The sequence below is a fragment of the Triticum dicoccoides genome, chromosome 7B (genome assembly GCF_002162155.2).
Source record: "Triticum dicoccoides isolate Atlit2015 ecotype Zavitan chromosome 7B, WEW_v2.0, whole genome shotgun sequence".
Lineage (NCBI taxonomy): Eukaryota > Viridiplantae > Streptophyta > Magnoliopsida > Poales > Poaceae > Triticum > Triticum dicoccoides.
In genome coordinates, this window is record NC_041393.1 from 592,906,582 (window position 1) to 592,930,363 (window position 23,782).

Here is a 23,782-nt window from a genome sequence, read left to right on the forward strand (position 1 = left end):
CGGGAGGCTTCGGACGCAAAATTCGAAGACTCCAGCGACGCTCCTTCTTCCGAAGACGAAGAGGAGGAAGCAGAGGAGGACGAGCCTCACTCTGAAGGTGGGAAGAAGCGGGCGGCTTCCCCATCCCTGGAGGCCGAATCACCCAAAAGGGGGAGAGGTTCCCATCCAGAGGCATCCACCACGGCTGCCGATAACAGCCCAGAGTGGAAATCCCAGGGCCCAGCCCCTGGAAAAATCATAAGTAACCAAAATTCGAATGCGCCTATGCATCCAGGGTCATCTGGGTACAGTAGTTTTAACTGTTGCCATATCTTGTACAGCCCGGCGAGGTCTCCTGCCAGGCAGTCTTCATCGGAGGATTCGCTAAGCTTGGATGCTGTAGCGAGTGAGACGCCTCCGGGGGCTCCTTCTCCGAAGTCCAGGTGCCACACCGAGGTGTCGTATCAAAGTGGCCCAGAGCAGGGGGCCTGTCTCTGGAGCCGGACACGTGGGGGCAGCGGCCCCACGGTGTGTTGACGATGGGGGCGATCTCGGGTTCGGCCCACAGCCGGATAAGGTCCTGGAGACCTCTAAGGCTCCAGGATCGGGCGAGCGGCCGCCTTCGACGGAGGGAGACTTGCCTACTCTGGCGGTAACCTTTGTCCACGTAGAGCTGTCGGGCAGTCTATCGACAGCGTTGAAGAACGCGTCTATCATCGATGAACATCGGACCCTCATGGGTACGGTGGTTGGGAAGATTTAGTCTGCCGAAAGCGGGCTGAATGAGTCCTGCCTTGTCCTTATAAAGGCTTTTGAGGTATGGTTTCTAAGGAACCTTTGAGGAATCATCATAATATGAGTAGTAGCCCCTGATACACTGTCCGGCGAAAGAGAGAGAGCCGGGCAGGGGATCAAACCATCTTTTGTCGTGGGAACCTTTGTTAATGATGTATACCCCTTTGTTTGAAAACAGGCGTCTGCGGAGAAGACGGCCGCTCATAATGCGGAAGTTTCCGAACTGAAGCAGAGCCTGGAACGGGCCGAGGAAGAACTTGGCTGTGTGAAGAAGCCATTAGAGGATAAGCAAGGTATGTTTAAACATTGTCTTGCATTAGGCACGAATGAGTAATTGTGCCTATTGAGAAGAATTTGTGTTGTATGCCCTAGGAGCGAGTGCCGAATATGAGGCACTGAAGAAGGCTATGGCTGATGCCAATGAGAAGGCTGCCGCCGAACAGGCGCTTCGTGAAAAACACGAGGCCAGGGTCATCACAGCTGAAGGGAGCTCCAGGAGGCTGTGACGAAAAGCGAGAGCTTGGAGCAGAGTCTAGTAGGGAAATAATCCGAACTCGCCCAAGCTCTCCAAGCCGCGGAGGATGCTCGGGAAGAAGCCCGAGGTGCTGTACGGGACATTCAAGAGGCCCGAAAATTTGCGGCTGGTAAGGCCTGTTGTATTCATGGCCATTATTAGATGATAGTGGGGAGAACTCTAAGCGACAAGCTGAATTCTTTATTTTACAGGGCGTTTGCGGATCTGCCTCGCAGCATATCGGATGCCGCACATTTCTATTGGACCGAGGAGAAGAAGTCTGCGGAGAGGAAGTTCTGGTCGCAGTATTTGGCGCCAAACTATCCGATGCCTTTTATCGATCAGCTGAAGCAGCTGGTCGAACTACACCAGGCGGCCAAACTAACCATGAAGGACTTGGTTGTCCGGTTGTAGCCTGCGGAGCCAATTCCAAGCAGTTACTTTGGACTCGTGAAGCGGATTGTGGGCGCCTGTCCTCAGCTTGATGCTATCAAGCAATCAGTCTGTATAGAAGGTGCGCGCATGGCGTTCGCCTGTGCAAAAGTGCATTGGGGGAAGCTTGATGCGGAGAAGCTGATGATTGAGGGGCCACCGGAGGGTAAGGAGCACTGCAAGCCCGAACTGTACTATGAAGGTGTACTGAAGGGGGTCCACCTTGCGGCGGATAAGTGCAACAAAGACATTATATTTCCCTTAGGGCATTCATGCCGCTCCTTGTAATATGGGATAACAACACTTTTATTATAGATTGCCTGTTTTGTTTGAACATATGTTCTTCCTGTGCGGCTGTTTATTGTATGTAAATCCTGAGAGTTGGCCAGTCGTCGGCTTCTGCCCCCACGAGAAAAAAATACGGGGGTGTTCGAGATATATCTGAACACTCTTTATCCCATGGTTGGGTCCTTTTAAGGAGGTGTTTCTCACCACGAACTAGGCAATCAGACTATATGGATTTACTACTCTCACTTAGCCATAGGAATTCGAGTATGGTCGGTGCAGCCCCTAGTGTTCGGAAGGCCGAACTAGGGGCTCTATTGGCGCCTGATCGGAAGACCTATCCGTCGCAATCTGCATTTATAATGGCGTTATGCGGAATAAATCTTTAAGGATTTTACAACCTCTCGAATAGCTGACCAACTCTCGCTGCATCATGACAGTCAGTTTTCGGCTTTCTCTACTGAGGTGCTCGTCCGGCTGAACCGGGACACAATCGCAATAGTTCTCCCAGCGCTACCTTAGCCGATGGAACGGAACGTAAGGTACCAAAACATGGGAGCCGAGCAAACCAACCAATGACCCAAGACATGATTCGGAGCTGATGCATATAGTGCTATAAGTTCGGGGTGCCAAGCGACCGAAAAGGTGGTCGGACTTTATTGCCATACTGTGAAGCCCCTGGCATAACTGGGTGTAACACAAAGCATGGCTGTCGTTTTTTGGCAAAGAGGCGTCGATGATAAACGACGGCTGGTACGTGTTATTTAAGTCTACGCATTGTAGTAGGATGATATGTCTATGCATATGAGTGCGATTTATGATTATGAAAAGAGATGGTTTTTGGCAGAACTTGTGATGGCCGGAATGGAGGGGGCTGTGAGTAGACCGAAAGTGAATCCGAACTGCCTTCTACCTGCATGGTCCTGTCCTTGTGTGTCCGGGCCAATTCCATGCCGCTAATCCTGTTCTGCATCAAACTTAGTTTGTGAAGGCAAATGTTTGGAGGCAGTCGAACGTCCTCTTGTTGTTGGTCTAAGGGTTCCTGATAGGACCCTAGTGACCCCAGCCGCTATACCGTGAAGCAGCGCGGACTCCTCAGTTGGTATCCGGATAGTTGGCTGTCATATCAAAATTTTGATAGGCATGCATGACTTGCTACTCCGGCAGCTGTATGATTTCCGCTCTAAGGGCGGGGTTCGGCCTTGCACGTAGGCGTGAGTATATCACCGGTGTTGGCCTAATGGTTTACCACATGGAATCTAGTCAACGTGGTTCATCCCATTAGCATACAGTGGGTTACCGTATGAGGGGAATGCGCCGATGGCATGGCATTTTTTGGTTATCTGAAAACAACCGTTAGAGCAGTGGGCCAATGAACTTGGCCTTTGCACCTAACATCTCGTAGAAGGTGTTATTTGTGGTTTCATACCCACGGGGGATTTTCTCGGACTACTAGGTCTAAGGGTATGGAAATTGAGTTGTTGTGGTTGGTGTGATAGGGGGCGATCGGCCGTACTGTTGTGCTCTGGGGGGGTCTCTTGACTAGACGCCTCCCTTCATTGTTTCCAGCACATGACCGGTCGCTTTGTTTTGAGGATCCGGCATTCTCTATTGGTATGCTTTGCCGTCCTTCTAGGAGTACCGGGAATTTCACATGGTTGATCAAGTATGTGGCTCGGGCCGGATAGGTTTGAGCTGCTCTTTGTCCGTTGACCGGACTGGGAGTTGCTGGGCTTGGCACCAGCTTCCTTGACTTGACGCTTATGACCGCTGCGCCGAGGCTTTAGGATGCCTCTTCATGTATCCTTCTTACTGTCTTGGACCGTAGTGATGTGTGGACGTTGGGGTGTGTGCCTTGGGTTATCCTGCTTAGGTTGAGGTGGCCAGTTGTGCCGCGCGTGCCCTTTCTTGGGGCGGTTGAGTCCGTATTTTTCGGTGGCCAGGATCTTGGTCCACCTATCCACGAGCAAATCTTGTTCAACTTTAAGTTGTTCTTGCTTCCTTTGCAGGCTCTTCGCCGTGGCCATGAGCCATCGCTTGAAGCGAACTTGTTCCACTTGATATTCAAGCACACCGAATTCGTCATTGCCGAGGCTTACCTCGTCTTCGGAGGGGGGTGTATAGTTGTCCCTCTCCAAGTATCCCATCGTGGCCAGTCCGGTCTGCTTCAAAGGTAGGTTGATCAGGGTTGTATTCATCTTCGGCACCATCCGGATTGTTTTCGTATCCAGTGCCGGTATTGTCGTGGCGGGGCTTGGAGCGGCGCTGGCGACGCCCATGCTTCGCTTTTCTCCCTGAGGGGTTATCCTCCGTTGCCTCGTCGCCATTGGTTTCCTTTGGAATATCCACCATATATATATCGTATAAAGAGGTGGCTGTCCACCGCCCTGTGAGCGGTGGCTCCTGTACTTCTCCTGCATCGTCGTCCATACCGTTGATGTCTTCGGAGTCGAAGTCAAGCACGTCAGTGAAATCATCTACCATGGCAATGAAGTGGCTGGTGGGTGGGCAGCGAATTCCTTCATTGCCTGCTCCCCACTCAAGCCAGACATAGTTTGGCTTCGAGTCTCCTGCCAAAGAGAGAGATTTTAATGAGTTCAGCGTGTCGCCAAAAGGCGAGTGCTGGAAGATATCCGCAGCGGTAAACTCCTCTACCGGAGCCCAACCTGGCTTGGCTGGCTCGAGGGTGTGCGGACCGGAACCAACAGCCCGGTACATGTCTGGGGGTCCGGAGTTACAAGCTTCCTTAGAAGTGAGGCCTGTGTTCGGCTCTACCGCCGATGAATGTGCAGCCTGCGGGGCGGGGCCCATCCCTCCATCCTTAGGCGACGCAGCCTGCTCCGGATTTAGGTCCGGGGATATTGCAGGGGTGATATTCCAAACATTGTCCGATAGCAGGTCTAGGCCATGCTCATCGCGACTGTCCAACGTTCCTGGCACAGGCCCGAATCCATCGAAGATCAAGTCTCCGCGAATATCCGTCGTGTAGTTCAAGTTTCCGAACCTCACCTGGTGGCCAGGGGCGTAGTTGTCGATCTGCTCCAGATGACGAAGCAAATTGCCTCGCAGTGCGAAGCCGTCGAACACAAAGATCTATCCGGGGAGAAAAGTCTTGCCCTGGACCATGTTGTTGACGATTGAAGACGCCATCAAGCCTCTAAGCGACGACACAGAGGAACTCTCAATGAAAGCATCAATGTCGGTGTCAAAACCGGCGGATCTCGGGTAGGGGGTCCCGATCTGTGCGTCTTAGGCTGATGGCAACAGGAAGCAAGGGACACAATGTTTACCCAGGTTCGGGCCCTCTCGATGGAGGTAAAACCCTACTTCCTGCTTGATTAATATTGAAGATATGAGTAGTACAAGAGCAGATCTACTATGAGATCGTGGAGCTAAACCCTAGGAGCTAGCCTATGATGGTATGATTGTAATTGTGATCGGCCTTCTAAGGACCAACCTCTCCGGTTTATATAGACACCGGAGAGGGCTAGGGTTTACACGGAGTCGGTTACAAGGAAGGAAATATAATATCCAGATCACCAAGCTTGTCTTCCACGCAAAGGAGAGTCCCATCCGGACACGGGTCGGAGTCTTGAGTGTTGTATCTTCACGCTTCAATAGTCCGGACGATGCATATAGTCCGGCTGTACGGATACCCCCTAATCCAGGACTCCCTCAACCGCCGCAAGACTCGGTGCTTCCTGCACCAACATTTTCAAGACGCTACTTAAACAGGCTTGGGAAAAGGCCATGCTTGTTGGTCTTCCATGCGTCCTCGAGGAGAAGGTTCTTCTATGGGACAATCCTTCGAACAGTCCACCGCTCCCTGGCCATGGTTGCACGTTGACTCCGCTAGAGTTGCCGACATTAGGAGGTTGTCGGATTTTGTCCGATGAGCAGGTCAGTAATGGAGTTTGATCATGTAGTAATTAGTTATTCCAATTCCATCCCGTAATTTCTCTGCTGCCCACCGTCTTATATATAGGTCTGGGTCGGTGCCAACGAAGATTGGCTTGCATACCTCCGGCCGGATACCACCATCATTTTGCACAACATCCACAGCAGTGTGGCCGTTCCGGTAGACCCCTTCTCCACCATTGGGATCGGCCTTTCGGACTGGCTGGGCCTGAACACGTATGATGATGCCTACATGAGATTGAAGAAGAGAGCAATTGCGGACCCGCCGACAAAGCGACACGGCTACGACAATTATTATCTCATCACGGTGTTCGACATAAGGATTGCCATCAATGCAAGAGGCAGTAACGGCAGAGGCTGCCGCATGTTGGCGGCGGCAGATTTGTACCCCTACATGTTCGAAGACGTCGTGCGCCATCTAGGACGCATCTTCGCGGTGACAAACCAGGGGACTTTTTTCATCTGGTTGCCATCCTATGGTACGGGAGATTTCAAACGGAATGCACAAACCATCATTTGCATCCCTAATGGTACTCCATTATTTTGCAGGGACCAGTCATCCCCTGATCAAAATAAGATCGCCGATCCTGGATGTGCATTTGCATCCGCGGTTCGTTCTAACTTGGAACCTTGTAGCTGACTTTGGCGTATTGGGATCAACTATCTTAGCAGTCATTACCCATGGTACCACTGATGTGGAACATGGTCACACAATCTACCACGATCGGACCATCACCATCTACCCAGGTATTCAATTTTAACCCTCTCGCCTTCTCTTTCATTGTTGTACTAGTAGTATACTTAGTAGTACTGGTAGGAGTACTTCTTACCTTGGAGGACGCGTATAGCTAGCTAGGCCCTTGAAGACTTGAACCCACTAGATGCCACCATTTTTGTTTTTCCATGTCTTACTATCTCATCCATGTAGCCAAGAGTGGCTATATATAATAAGCCGATTATTTTACTTCCTCTATACCGGAGTAGTACTATTTGCTGCACAGTATTACTGACCACCATATTTGAGCACAACATTATTATGCATGGACCTTGACTAGGTACATCACCATGTGTCTAGATCTGAGATGCCGCGTGTACCAGATGAACGGCGCTGAGTTCGACCCCAGTGATGCTACATGGGTGCCGAGGAACACCCTTGGAGAGTACTCGCTTTTCATCGGGGACAGCTACCCCATTGTGAAGCGGATGCCACCTTCCGTGCACGACGCGGAAGGTCTGCTGTTCATGAAGCATGGTTGTGTCTTTAGTGCGCACCGCTGGATGAACGACATGCTGGGACACGCTATCCCTGATTTATGCTGCTTTAGCTTGGATGAGTCTCCATCGTGTGGAACCGGACTAGAAAGCTGCGACAATGATTCCTGTTCCCACCGCTATGGACCGTGCCATCCATGAAGAACACCTAGGACTAGAACCTGGAGGAGGACATGTAGCCCATCTATAACGTGTAAGTGGAGTACGGTAATTGTGAACGGTAGCGCTGTGAATATATGTAGACTAGTCGTGCACAAATTTATCACATGAATTGGAGATGAACTTGTGTGGCATACTGGCATTTGTCCTTTAGAATTTATTACTAGTAAATGTGTTATGTGTACGTGCAACTTGTGTGGTTGTTACACGGGCTCCAACACGCTCTTTGAGAAAAAAAAGGTGGCACAGCTTTGGATATACGTGATGTGGCGGCATCATACAGTAACATCATTCGCTATAGTTGTAGTACACTCCTACTAGGACAACAACTCCTATAAAACCTTGCTCTTGGCTCTTTGCCTCTTCGGGAGGTTCAACAGTTCATACTCGTGTGAACCTTGCACTTGGCTCTTCACCTCTTCGGAAGGTCCAACAAAGATAATACTATAGTACAATATGCTTCTGGCAATCTGACACCGATTGAACTGTTGCACGTCCACCACGAGGGCGAGGGAGAGGGAGAGGGAGAAGGAGAGCATGCTATAGTCAAAACCCTCTCCTCGTCCTGCGAACCACCATGCACGTGGGAGAGGGAGAGGCGTAGTAAGCAAGCTTCTCCTCGTTCAGCGAGTTGACGGGACACATCAAAGCAGTACTTGCACTAGTAGTCCATACTGCGTCCTTTCCGATTAATATGGCTTAATTTGAAACGAGAAAAATACACTGGCGGTCAACGTATGTAACAATACTCTCTTTATGGTCACTATATATAGTTTTGCGGTGACTATATGATCACTAGCTCATCGTAGAGCATCGTATTGCACCCTACTGACTGGCCACATAGTCGACGTGGCACTTTGTTGACTGGTTAAATTATCACCTGGTTTCTGGGTCCCACCTGTCAGTTGGCAGAGCAAAGAAATCAGTTAAACAAAACTTTACGCAGGCGCGACATGAGTCCAACCCTTGCGCGCGAACCGCCCTGGCTGTGTATGTGAGTGCATGCACGTGTACTCCCTCGGTCTTCCAACAAAGAGTGTACATCGGCTATAAAACAAAGAGTGTAGTACATGATGTACATCTACACTTCCAATGCATTTAGCCTTTAATCTAAATCGATATTGATTGACTAATGCACCAACTTGTGTTGTAGGTATAGGCTACATGTCTATCCTTAATTGCAGCATGCAACAGCCTTCATTTAATCTTCTACTCTCAATGGTCGCATGCACACATAAGTCTGCTACTTTTGGGCGTTAATTATGCCCTGGCCAATGTGTAAATCTCTAAATGTACAGTCTTTCACAGACGTAGGGAGTAGGTTGGGCACTTGAGCGTGAGCGTGTATGTTGCCTCGTGTGCCGTGTGCCGCATGGGTGCGTGAGTGTTGCGTGCGTCCATGTGTACGTGTGAGTGTTGCATGTTGCATGCATGCATGCATGGGGCTTACTCCCTCCCATTGACATGTTCATATTTCAAGCTTCCTCTGTTCCCTCCATATGGTGATACTCCCTCTGTTCCCAAATACGGAGTAAATGCCTCCCTCTGTTCCCAAATACGGAGTATTTATCTTTCTACAGATTTCAACAAGTGACTAGGTACGGAGCAAAATGAGTGAAGTAAGCGTAGAGGCATAGGGATACTGTAGAAAGGAAGTCCTCACGAGCCATTATTCCCCATCTCAGTCAGAGAGAACTATTCAACTAGTCTTCGCAGCGAAGTGACAATACACGCTGCAGCAGATGGGACACATAATTAATAAGTTGAACCAGCGTGTTGGTGTTACTAAATTAGCCTTACCCAGTACTGCCATCATGTTTGCCAGTAGAGCACGCTTCCGCAAATACGCCTACGCACCTCTGTCCTCCATTAACTGACATATGGGCCCTCTTGTGGTAGACCCACATGTCATCGGTGTAACTATTTACACTCCAAAGGACGGTATATCCTGGTAGTAGTACTAGTAGAATTGAGATTTAATGCACTTTCTTCCCCGTCTTCCACTCTTCTTCCTCCTCTCTTCTTCTTCCTCCTCTCTTCCCCATTGTCGGCTGCATTCCATTTACCCCCGCTCACTGCTCGCCCGCCCGCGCCATCTTCCTTGGTAGCTCGCGCGTACCATATCCCCCCGCTCACTGCTCGGCCACATGAGGAGAAGCTTCTTCTCTCGCCCGCCCGAATCCACTTCCCCGCTGGCTCGCAGGCACCGATAACCCCAATGGCAGAACCGACTGACACGCAGAGCCGCGATTGGAATTCCCTCCCAGATGTTCTCTTGGAGCAGATCTGTAATCATATGGACCTACTAAGCACTGTCCGTCTGGCCGCATGCTCGGTGTCTTTGTACCATCTACTCGTCTGCAACCGGACGTCTCTTTTCAAGACACCCTGCTTGTTGATGCCCGATCCTCGCAGGTGGCCCAGACACCGACTTGACGATCCTACGGAGGTTGCCGTGGTGCCCCTCGACATGCTACCACTACCCGTCCACCTGTCCTTCATGCGCGGCCACTACTGGGCAGGCGTGAAGGCCAACTAGATCATCCTCATCCACCAATCCGGTAGTCTGTGGCGTCTCGTGGATATCTACACCCAGCGAGAGTTCACCCTTCCATCGTTGGATACCGTCGCCATCGAGCCTCGCGGCCCGCCGGACACTCCTGCCTACTATGCATAAGACGCGTCAAGCTTTTGGCTCGACCTCTGTTTGCTGAAAGTTGTAATCTGCGAAGTGCCCACACCATCAGAAGACTACATGGAGTACAAGCTCATTGCCTTGTTCAACATGGGATTAGTCTATCTGGAATCCGGTCGCCATACATGGTTATGGCTCATCATCAATCCTGTTGAGGCAACATTTGTGTCTGATGCTATAGTGCATGACGGCATTGTTTACGCGGTTGATACGTCTCCAACGTATCTATAATTTTTGATTGCTCCATGCTACTTTATCTACTGTTTTGGACTATATTGGGCTTTATTTTCCAATTTTATATTATTTTTGGGACTAACCTATTAACCGGAGGCCCGACCCAGAATTGCTATTTTTTGCCTATTTCAGTATTTTGAAGAAACGGAATATCAAACGGAGTCCAAACGGAATGAAACCTTCGGGAATGTGATTTTTTCACCGAACGTGATCCAGGAGACTTGGACCCTGCTCCAAGGAACGAAAGAGGCGGTCACGAGGGTGGAGGGCGCCCCCTGGGCGCGCCCCCTACCTCGTGGGCCCACCGCTGCTCCACCGACGTACTCCTTCCTCCTATATATACCTACATACCCCCGACAGATCAGAAGGGGAGCCAAAAACCTAATTACACCGCTGCAACTTTTTGTATCCACGAGATCCCATCTTGGGGCCTGTTCCGGAGCTCCGCCGGAGGGGGCATCTACCACGGAGTGCTTGTACATCAACACCATAGCCCCTCCGATGAAGTGTGAGTAGTTTACTTCAGACCTTCGGGTCCATAGCTAGTAGCTAGCTGGCTTCTTCTCTCTTTTTGGATCTCAATAAAATGTTCTCCCCCTCTCTTGTGGAGAACTATTCGATGTAATCTTCTTTTTGCGGTGTGTTTGTTGAGACCGATGAATTGTGGGTTTATGATTCAGATTATCTATGGAAAATATTTGATTCTTCTCTGAATTCTTTTATGTATGATTGAGTTATCTTTGCAAGTCTCTTTGAATTATCCGTTTGGTTTGGCCAACTAGATTGGTAGTTCTTGCAAAGGGAGAAGTGCTTAGCTTTGGGTTCGATCTTGCGGTGTCCTTACCCAGTGATAGAAAGGGTTGCAAGGCACGTATTGTATTGTTGCCATCAAGGATAACAAGATGGGGTTTTTATAATATTGCATGAATTTATCCCTCTACATCATGTTATCTTGCTTAAGGCATTACTCCGTTTTTAACTTAATACTCTAGATGCATGCTGGATAGCGGTCGATGAGTGGAGTAATAGTAGTAGATGCAGAATCGTTTCGATCTACTTGTCTTGGACGTGATGCCTATATACATGATCATTGCCTAGATATGTTCATAACTATACTCAATTCTGTCAATTGCTCAACAGTAATTTGTTCACCCACCGTAGAATACTTATGCTCTTGAGAGAAGCCACTAGTGAAACCTATGGCCCCCGGGTCTATTCTCATCATATCAATCTCTATCGCTTTATTACTTGCTTTGTTTTTACTTTGCCTTTTACTTTTCACTTTGCATCTATCTATCAAAAACACCAAAAATATTATTTATCATCTCTATCAGATCTCACCCTCGTAAGTGACCGCGAAGGGATTGACAACCCCTCATCGCGTTGGTTGCGAGTAGCTATCATTTTGTGTAGGTACGAGGGACTTGTGTGTGGTCTCCTACTGGATTGATACCTTGGTTCTCAAAAACTGAGGGAAATACTTACGCTACTTTACTGCATCATCCTCTCCTCTTCGGGGAAATCCAACGCAGTGCTCAAGAGGTAGCAAGAAGAATTTCTGGCGCCGTTGCCGGGGAGGCTTACGCAAGCAAGTCAACAATACCAAGTACCAATCACAATCCCTATCTCTCGCATTACATTATTTGCCTCTCGTTTTCCTCTCCCCCACTTCACCCTTGCCGTTTTATTCGCCCTCTCTTTCCCAATCTCCTCCTCTCTTTCCCGTTTGCCTTTTTCCCTTTGCCTTTCTGTTTGCTCGTGTGCTAGTTTGCTTGCTTGTCATTATGACTAGTCTCTTATCTTCTCCGTTATCTCCCGAGAATGAAGTTCTAAATTTTAAGCAAAGGGAGGGAGAAAAACTGAAAGACGCTTGGTATAGAATTTGCAATGCTCAAAATAGATCTACCAGGAAGCAATCTACTTCAGTTCTTCTTCAAAAATTTTACATAGGTGCTAATCCTTGGTATAGATATATCCTTGATACCATTACCAGAGGGAATTTCGTGGGTAGCCATACTTTTGATTCTTATAATGCTTTAATAGATTTATTTGGCACACCACCTCTTTTGATTAATGGAACTACGTTAACTTTGGAGCATGTTATGCAAAGACTTGAAATTATTCAGAACAAAGTTGCTACCATTGAATCAATCAAAAATCTTGATAAAAAGATCCACAATCAAATTACCCAATATGGATCTAAGGTAGGAATAACTTTGAAAAATATTAAAGAAAAAGAACCCATGGTTAATGAGAAAATAAATCTAGATTCCACAAGAATCGATAAACTTGAGGGTATCATTACCAACTTGGGAACCACTTTTTCTTCCGTTCAAAACACTCCAAGTTCTTCTACTAAAAATACTAAGCTCATTTATGTTCCTAAGAATATGGGTGAATTATCTAGTAAGGAAACTGCGGATCTTAAATCTATAAGTGTTCATCCCAATCTTTTTACTATCATTAAGGAACCTTTTGCCATGAATGAATTTTTTGATCTTTTGCCTAAAAATTGAAAATTACTAGAAAGAAAGAAAAAATTCTAAAGGAAGTAGATGCCTCATTGAAGAATTTCCTACCAAAGATGGCAATACCTAGATCTATCCTTGCTTTTATGCCTAGCTAGGGGCGTTAAACGATAGCGCTTGTTGGGAGGCAACCCAATTTTATTTTGTGTTTTTTGTTTTTGCTTATGTTTAGGAATAAATAATCCATCTAGCCTCTGTTTAGATGTGGTTTTGTCTTTTAATTAGTGTTTGTGCCAAGTAGAACCTATAGGATAACATACGATGATAGTTGATTTGATTCTGCTGAAAAACAGAAACTTTGCACGTACGAATATAATTTTTTTAAATCACAGGAACGTGCTTTTGCGTTGATTCGTTCCGCTGCTGTTCAATAAATAACTTGTCCAGGACTTCCTATTTTGGTAGAATTTTTAGAGTTACAGAAGTTTGCGTTAGTTACAGATTGATACAGACTGTTCTGTTTTTGACAGATTCTGTTTTACGTGTGTTGTTTGCTTATTTTGATGAATCTATGGCTAGTAAAATAGTTTATTATCCATAGGGAAGTTGGAATACAATAGGTTTAACACCAATATAAATAAATAATGAGTTCATTACAGTACCTTGAAGTAGTCTTTTGTTTTCTTTCTCTAACGGAGCTCACGAGATTTCTGTTGAGTTTTGTGTTGTGAAGTTTTCAAGTTTTGGGTGAATTCTTTTGATGGATTATGGAACAAGGAGTGGCAAGAGCCTAAGCTTGGGGATGCCCATGGTACCACCAATATAATCCAAGGACACCAAAAAGTCAAAGCTTGGGGATGCCCCGGAAGGCATCCCCTCTTTTGTCCACTTCCATCGGTAATTTACTTGGAGCTATATTTTTATTCTCCACATGTTATGTGTTTTGCTTGGAGCGTCTTGTATTATTTGTGTCTTTGCTTGTTAGTTTACCACAATCATCCTTGCTTTACACCCATTTTGAGAGATCCATACATGATTTGGAATTTGTTAGAATACTCTATGTGCTTCACTTATATCTTTTGAGCTTGATAGTTTTGCTCATAGTGCTTCACTTATATCTTTTGAGCGTGATAATTTTTGCTCTAGTGCTTCACTTATATCTTTTAGAGCACGGTGGTGGATTTTTTTTAAAGAAACTATTGATCTCTCATGCTTCACTTAGATTATTTTGTGAGTCGTTAATAGCATGGTAATTTGCTTAATGTTAATATACTTGGTATTCAAGATATGTGAAACTTTCTTTTGAGCGCGTTGAATACTAAGATAAGTTTGATGCTTGATAATTGTTTTGAGATATGGAGGTGATAATATCAAAGTCGTGCTAGTTGAGTAATTATGAATTTGAGAAATGCTTGTGTTGAAGTTTGCAAGTCCCGTAGCATGCACGTATGGTTAAAGTTGTGTAACAAATTTGAAACATGAAGTGTACCTGACTTGTGCATCCTTATGAGTGGCGGTCGGGGACGAGCGATGGTCTTTTCCTACCAATCTATCGCCCTAGGAGCATGCGCGTAGTACTTGATTTTTGATGACTTCTAAATTTTTGCAATAAGTATATGAGTTCTTTTGACTAATGTTGAGTCCATAGATTATACGCTCTCTCACCTTTCCGACTTTGCTAGCCTCTTCGGTACCGTGCATTGCCCTTTCTCACCTTGAGAGTTGGTGCAAACTTCGCCGGTGCATCCAAACCCCGTGATACGATACGCTCTATCACACATAAACCTCCTTATATATTCCTCAAAACAGCCACCATACCTACCTATTATGGCATTTCCATAGCCATTCCGAGATATATTGCCATGCAACTTCCACCACCATCATCATGACATACATTACTTTTGTCATATTGCCATTGCATGATCATGTAGTTGACATCGTATTTGTGGCAAAGCCACCTTGCATTATTTTTCATACATGTCACTCTTGATTCATTGCACCATCCCGGTACACCGCCGGAGGCATTCATATAGAGTCATATCTTGTTCTAAGTTTCGAGTTGTAATCTTTATGTTGTAATCAATAGAAGTGTGATGATCATCATTATTAGAGCATTGCCCAAAGAAAAAAAAGAAAAAAAAAGAAAGGCCCAAAAAAAGAAGAAAAAAAAGAAAAGAAAAAGGGCAATGCTACTATCTTTTTTCCACACTTGTGCTTCAAAGTAGCACCTTGTTCTTCATGTAGTGAGTCTCATATATTGTGCTTCAAAGTAGCACCTTGTTCTTCATGTAGCACTACAAGGATTCCAGTCTATTGCAACAAAAATTATTGCTACAACTATCTTTTGTTGCAATAAAATGCTATATCACCACGAAATTCCAGTTTGTGGTAATAGGATCAACATATTGCCACAATTTCATTTCATCGCGCTAAGTACTCGTTTTGTTGCAATAGAAGCCATGTATTACCACAAGCTGCATCGACATTGTAATATGGTAGTGATATTGCGACAATTTCGTTCCGTTGCATGAATTGGTCATTTTGTTGCAATAAAGGTTAGGTATTGCAACAAAGTACATCTTTGTGGTAATATTCAGACATATATTGCAACAACTCTGACATGTGGCACTAGTCATGGATACTATTGCAACAAAGCATGTATTGGTCGTAATAGGGTAACTTTTTGCCTCACCTTTGTTGAGTTGCAATAACTATTACATATTGCGACAAATTGAGCATTCATGGTAATACGTACAACATAATGCAACAATCCTCTTGTGTTGCCAAAAAAAGGAGCAGGATATTGCAACGGTATTCTCTACAGTGCTCCTGGTTTTTTCCTTTATTTACTATACTTTTTCGCATGATCTGATTAAAGGGGCGTACTAGTTTACAGAGGTATTAAGACATTAGGTACCACAACTTGCACCTAAGTTGCATTTTAGTCGCATATCTTGCAAAGTGGACATTGGTGGTACCACAACTTGGAGGAACGCTCGCTTACGCGCGTGCGAAGCATTGCACACTCGTGGACACCCTTCACTTTAGGGTTTCTTGCACCGCCAGGGTCTCCACCACTCGCCCTACTGACCTCCGGTAGTAAGGTCGTCCTCGGCACCGGAAAGACAGCAAGCTCAGTGCCCTTCTCACAATGGTGAGTCGTGAAAACTAAGCAACAAATCCTCACATTCTCTTCCTAATTTTTTTGTATCTTGCTTGATGTGATTGTCTGTATTTATATGTGCTTTTAATAAAAAAAGGAGATTCAATATAAAATTATGTGTTAAACAGAGAAATAGGCTGCATACTAGCAATTTTTAAACACTCCCAGGTTCCATTTAAACAGCTCTTCAACCACCAATTGAGCAGCATAACAATTGTATCCCAGCCTAATTTCCAGCAAGAATTCATCAGCAGACCAGCAAGAATTCCATCAAGACATATAAGGACATATGACACAAGATTTTAGTAGGATATAACAAACCATCTCAGTGAGATATATAACACATGTTTTAAAATTACAACACACAAGTTTCAGCAAACGTACTTGTATAGATTGTATCTCGTGTTTCAAAATGACAGCACACGCGTGTATCTTCTTGTAGTCGAGCCCAAGATCTCGGATCACCTTCCTTACTATTCCAGGATTTGTAGGAATGCAATGACCCTTTGGCAACACCTGCGTGAACATCTGCCGAACTAAGTCACATGCTCTATTGGCCATCCCAGACATGCACTTGATTTGGTAAAGCTTCACAATGAAAGATAGCTTCGTGAAATCCTTGCAACCTGGGTACAACTCTTTTTTTGCCTCTTTCAATAGTTCGAAGAAGACCTTGGCTGTTGCATTTGGCTCCTGGTTCCTTTCATCACCACTGGAATCATCCACAAGAATGTCTCCCACACCTTCACCAATGTTTGCATTGCTTTGCATGTTTGTGCCCCTTATGAGAGTATTGAGCATGTCACATACCCCAGCACCATCATCTACAGCGTCTTCATTATCAGAATCTTCAGACATGCTTCTCTCATCCGATTTTTCACCATGGTATATCCAGTGAGTGTAGGTTGGATCCATCCCATTGAACAGCAAGTCACTATGAACATCCCTTTTCTTTTTCTGAACAATACTAAGACATCTCCTACATGAGCATGGGACTGTTGAGTCTGGGTGAGCACCATCGAAGGCAAAATTCAAGAAATCCTTCATGCCAGTTTGCCACTCAACAGAATCTCTTTCCCTGTCCATCCAACTCTTATCTCGTGTCATTTTTGCCTTATCTCCGTAAAGCCAGTCCTGTTAAACAAACATAACAGCTGCTTTAGTAGCTGCATTACAGTCAATAGCATGACTAGATGCATTACAAGACAAGACAACAGGGGTACATACATACCAGTATTAATGTCACATGGTAAAGCAAAATTTATCTATACATTGTAAAGCAAAATTTGGTTGATGGAAGAAGAAGTAGTATTACTGTCACATGGTAGTATATGTACATGAGGGTAAATAAATTCAGTTTAGTAGTTGGCTGGATAATGCAAAAACAGAAAATCAGAGAGAGACAGTGAAGATATCAGGCTCAAAAGTTTTAACTGCTATTAACTTTGGCAATAACCTTACTTTAAATGATGGGGTTATATCTGATTATCACATCTTTAACCATTTGCAGGGTCATGTATCAGTAGAAGAGCACAAAAAGTATATTATCTCTTATGACAGTCATAGTAATTAGTAACTTCAAAATAATTTTCAGTAATTAACACATGTTGGTTTCCAGAGCTGCAATGCTCTATGTTGCATTGCAATTTCAGTATATAAAAGTTTAGTGGCATAAACAACCTGCATACCAAGGACCCAAAACTAATTTTGTAGTATCAGTTTCATATACTCAAACATAATTGTTCTACATATATGCACTGACATGACCTTCCAAGTGTCTTGATTATTTGCGGAACTTCTTTTTTTCTCACAGTTGGTGTTTTCCTGGGTTTTTTTAGTTGACAGCTAGTTGTGATGTTATATGTTGTTAAGAACTATCAACCCAGGAATGGCACTGTCTTTGAGAAGAGTACTGAAGCCTGGAATTATTACAAGAGATGCAGCAGCTCAATTCGTTTGGGTTCAGAATCATTGCGGTTGATGCAGAAAAGAATGGCGGAACAGGTGGCGCGGCTGATGGTAGACCTCCTGTGCTCAACAAAGAAGTGAATAGTACAGCTATGTTTGGGACCAATCCTGAAGGAGGGTTCTAATCAAGATTCTGAGTGCCCGGCTGTAGGACTTGGTTGGCAAGCGTCTCATACTAACTACTGAGCGAGGTTCGGAGGAAAGATGCCAAGGTACTGCCTTGCAAAGACCTGAGGTGTTCCATCAAGTTGGACAACTGGGATCGTATCAAGGGAGACTAGCTCTCGCTGCCAAGAACTAACTGGTCAGGACATATCAGTTATTTGTTTTGCAGTAATGTATTAGGTGGAGCAATTTAATTAGCTTGGCTAACATGGTACAATACGTTGCCTAGGCCACAAGTATGTTGATTAGTGTTTCATGTTAAGATGCCCATTTATAGCGTTGTCGATTTAAGTGTAAATCATGAAAGGGAAAATTTGCCATTTGCTTTGTTTGTTGACCACCTGCATCATGATCTGCTCTTCTGCTCAAGAACATAGCATACCTTTATGCTACTGACCTCCACGAATGTGCGGTTCTACATACCAATAAAACAGTAAGCAAGGGAAAATCAGTCTGCTACTTTCAACCAAAAATCAGCATCCTTATGTTGTACTCCCTCCGTTCGGAATTACTTGTAATAAAATGGATAAATATGGATGTATCTACAACTAAAATACATGTAGATACATTCATTTCTTGGACGAGTAATTCCGAACGGAGGGAATACTATGTATAGCACAGTACTAATGCCCATGTGATGTATTTTGAATCTAAATTTGCTGCACTTTGCTGCACTTGCAATAAAAAATACAGAGGGAAACATGAGGGGATAATCATACTATTGTTGTTCTGGAGGTAGTAGCCGCAAGTCAGTCGAGCTCGTTGGTCGCAAGGGAGGCAGGCAAGCCAGTCCGGGCGGCGCTGAGCAAAGGGGCGGTTAACCAGGGGAGAGCTACTGCAGGGCGTCTGGTCCAGCCGAGATCCAGCGAGAGCTGCTGCAGGATCAACCAGCCGAGATCCAGGGAGGAGGAGGCCGACGGGCGGAAGGCGCCGAGCGGCAGGTGGCGGAGCAAGGTTAGAGGGAGAGGGGAGCGGCAGGGAGGCGCTGGCGTGGGCTGCTCGTCGTGCCGCCATGATGTGGCTGCTGGATCATGGGAAAAAAGGAGCGAACGAAACAGAAAAAATGATCAAAGGAAAAGAGGAGGAGATCTCGCGCGGCGCAACCCACGTCTGATCCATCGCGTGGACGCGGACGCGCTCCACCAGATAGCGTATATTACTGAAATATGTCCATGCAAAAACATTACTAAAATATGTGATCGACGTAGCCCTTCTTTTTTTGTTTGAAAAAAGATACTAATTCTATTGACCAAACTTTGATTATCTGCAACTTGTAAACCACAAATCCAAATGACCGCATTATTTTTGATTTTTTTTAAATTAAACTAATTTTTATATAGTAATTTGGTTGCATACTTTTACCTACTTACTTCCTGTATCACCCATGTGATCACTAATGTCGCTTCCGATGATCGGGTTGCCCTTGACGACCGAGTCGACTTTGGTCATGGCTCCGTCGAAAGCTTCCAAGACTGTGCGCTCCATTCCTGAGCCCTCCGTCCATCTACCCGGGAGTCGTTGCAATAAATCAGTATAAATAAGAATATAAGAAGGTGACATATCCCAACCTAAGGTGACAGGGCTCATTCGACCCTTGCGTGTGGATCCGATGTAGGACAGATCCGACAGGGAAAGACGTCGGGATGCAGGGTTGTTTAATTTACATAGGTGAATCTCTATGCTTATCATTTGAACAAAAGCAGCATAATTATGTTGGACCTGCTCTAGTGTGGACAAACCCTCGACGGATTATCCGATAAAATGAAAGATGCTGAGATCACCCATCTCAAGATCGGAATGTAAGATCGAGACTGACATAGATCGACCGTCTCATCAACCCATCCCATCAGTACTTATCTTTCGAGAAATGAGTATAACCTAATAGTTTTAAAGTGAGGGTCGGATGAGGTTTCTGTGACATGTAGTTTAGAACTGGCCAAAATTTTCCTACTTTGACCGACAGTTGACCAAGGCATAAATTTTTGACATATCCCAACCTAAGTGTAGATCCATGATTAAACAACACATTCCTAATTGGCTGGGGGTGGTTGGCGGACCGGGGTTGGGGCGGAGGGGTTGAACCACCGTGGTACATCACCTACCCAGTCCATTCACTGGTTGACGGTGAAGGTGTCCGTGGACGTCGTGTTCCTCCCACTCCTTCCATCTTACTCTGGGTGAAAACTTGATCTTCGGATCAAACGGTGGCGACGTTCATGGTCGTGCCCTTCCTGGAGGCGTCGTCTTGGAGTCCTCGGTACGGCATGTTCGTCGCACATCTTCCAGGTTGATCTCTCCTCGTGCTGGTGGTCTTTGTCAGCTCTAAACGGATCCCTATTTTGCACATCTTATAAGTGCTTGGTAGTCGTTGAGGTTGTGTGTCGGTGCCCGTCATTCATGTATCTTGCCTTGGGTGTGTGTGGCGTCCGTTTGTATCGGTTGCTTCGATGTATGTGATGGTTGTTTTACAAAATAAACATGGTCTTCCTTGGATTGGATTATATTGGATTGATGTTGTCCTCGCACTAGAAGCACCAGTGAGTTGGTAGTGTTGGAAATATGCCCTAGAGACAATAATAAATTAGTTATTATTATTATATTTCCTTGTTCATGATAATCGTTTATTATCCATGCTATAATTGTATTGATAGGAAACTCAGATACATGTGTGGGTACATAGACAACACCATGTCCCTAGTAAACCTATGATTGACTAGCTCGTTGATCAATAGATGGTTACGGTTTCCTGACCATGGACATTGGATGTCATTGATAACGGGATCACATCATTAGGAGAATGATGTGATGGACAAGACCCAATCCTAAGCCTAGCACAAAGATTGTAGTTCGTATGCTAAAGCTTTTCTAATGTCAAGTATCATTTCCTTAGACCATGAGATTGTGCAACTCCCAGATACCGTAGGAATGCTTTGGGTGCACCAAACATCACAACGTAACTCGGTGGCTATAAAGGTGCACTATGGGTATCTCCGGAAGTGTCTGTTGGGTTGGCACGAATCAAGACTGGGATTTGTCACTCCGTGTAAATGGAGAGGTATCTCTGGGCCCACTCGGTAGGACATCATCATAATGTGCACAATGTGACCAAGGGGTTGATCACGGGATGATGTTTTATGGAACGAGTAAAGAGACTTGCCGGTAACGAGATTGAACAAGGTATCGGCATACCGACGATCGAATCTCGGGCAAGTACAATACCGCTAGACAAAGGGAATTGTATACGGGATTGATTGAGTCCTTGACATCGTGGTTCATCCGATGAGATCATCGTGGAACATGTTGGAGCCAACATGGGTATCCAGATCCCGCTATTGGTTATTGACCAGAGAATGTCTCGGTCATGTCTGCATGGTTCCCGAACCCGTAGGGTCTACACACTTAAGGTTCGATGAAGCTAGGGTTATAAAGGAAGTTTGTATGTGGTTACCGAATGTTGTTCGGAGTCCCGGATGAGATCCCGAACGTCACGAGGAGTTCCGGAATGGTCCGGAGGTAAATATTTATATATGGAAAGTCCTGTTTTGGTCACCGGAAAAGTTTCGGGTTTTATCGGTAATGTACCGGGACCACCGGGAGGGTCCCGGGGGTCCACCAAGTGGGGCCACCATCCCCAGAGGGCTGCATTGGCCAAGTGTGGGAGGGGACCAGCCCCAGGTGGGCTGGTGCGCCCCCACAAGGGCCCAAAGGCGCCCAGGGTTTGGGGAGGGGGGCGCACCCACCTAACTTGGGGGGCAAGTTTCCCCTCTCCCCCCCCTTGGCCGCACCCTAGATGGGTTTTGGGCTGGCCGCCGCCCCTAGGGGTGAAACCCTAGGTGGGTGCGCAGCCCTCCCTCTCCCCCTATATATACTTGAGGACTTTGGGGCTGCCAACACATGAGTTTCACCTCTCCCTGGCGCAGCCCTACCTCTCTCCCTCCTCCTCTCCCGCGGTGCTTGGCAAAGCCCTGCAGGATTGCCAGGCTCCTCCATCACCACCACGCCGTTGTGCTGCTGCTGGACGGAGTCTTCCTCAACCTCTCCCTCTCTCCTTGCTGGATCAAGGCATGGGAGACGTCACCGGGCTGTACGTGTGTTGAACGCGGAGGTGCCGTCCGTTCGGCACTAGGATCTCCGGTGATTTGGATCACGACGAGTACGACTCCTTCAACCCCGTTCTCTTGAACGCTTCCGCTTAGCAATCTACAAGGGTATGCAGATGCACTCTCCTTCCCCTTGTTGCCGGTTTCTCCATAGATAGATCTTGGTGACACGTAGGAAAATTTTGAATTTCTGCTACGTTCCCCAACAGGTAGCTCGGGAAAGCTAGTAATGCTTAGATAGCTAGATCAGTTAGCTAGGATTTGCTAGTTGGAAAATGCCGAATATATGTGGTGGCATTGGATTATGTTGGATCGGCATCGTCCTCACACTAGAAGCCCCAGTGAGTTGGTAGCCCAAGAGCGCTGGTTACAGTTAGCTAGGTTTTGCTCATTGGGAAATGCCAAATATATTGGCGTGAAGACCTCAAGGCAGCGGTGTAGACCATGTGCCCCACGCAGTATGACTCGAAGGGGCGATGCAGCGGTAGCACGAGGATCGATGCAGTCGTCGGGCCAGTGGCGAAGCCACGCTTGACCTGTGAGGTCAATTGACTACACAGATTTTTGTAAATACATCATACAACAAGTAGAAATCAGGCAAGAAAATCTTATAAATTCATACATTTGACTACACAACATCCAATTGACTACACATGATGTGATTCCTGGCACTGCCACTGCGTCGGGACCATGTGTCGCGAGGCTACGACCCGAAGTGGTGATGCAATGGCGGCGGGCGAGCCGGTGCAGTCGTGGGGGAACCACGGGGCGGTGTGAGCCTGATGCTCGACCGATGGAGGGGCGCACTGTACTCGGGAGAGTCTTTACGGGACCTGCGGAGGCGTGCAACATCGACGGGCCAGAACGGTTGCACTACATAGATGAGGCGGATCGTGGGCAGGCGGGCCCGCGCGAGGTCGACGCCGCTGCTTGGTGGAGGAGGGGTGGCGGCGGAGTCCAACATGAAGCCGGCTATGATTGATGGCATTAGACGACGTGCAGACGAGCGTGTCAGCCCGGGCAGCAAGGCTCGAGTGACCAACGCAGCAGTCACGCCCGAGCTAAGGCAGCTGGCGAGCACGACACAGCCGGCGAGCCCAATGCATTCGGCTATCTTGTATTTCCAATCCAATCATGATACTTAACATGTTTAACATGATGACCCCCTATCTATGTGTGTATAAACTACTTGATCTAGGACACAGATGATGATGAGATAGATGAGCTATGACAATATTCTCCCCATATGTGTGGAAACCACAACACTTTCGATGGAGACGATCTATATGTTCTTGGTGTAGGTATTTTCATGCGAGGTTCTAGTATGCCCTGATAGCTACTATTTCTGCCATGTGATTCTCAAAACGCCAATCTTTCCCTTGCGAGGTTCTACTTTGGCGTGGTCATCGGGTCTTCCTTGGATTGGATTATATGGATCGGCGTTGTCCTCGCACTAGAAGCCCGGGTGAGTTGGCAGCCCGGGAGCGACGGTTACGGTTAGCTAGCTAGATCAGTTACCTAGGGTTTGCTAGTTGGAAAATGCCGAATATATGTGGTGGCATTGGATTTTGGTTGTATGATTAACATGATGATCCCCTATATATGTATGTATGTATGTATGTATGTATGTATAAA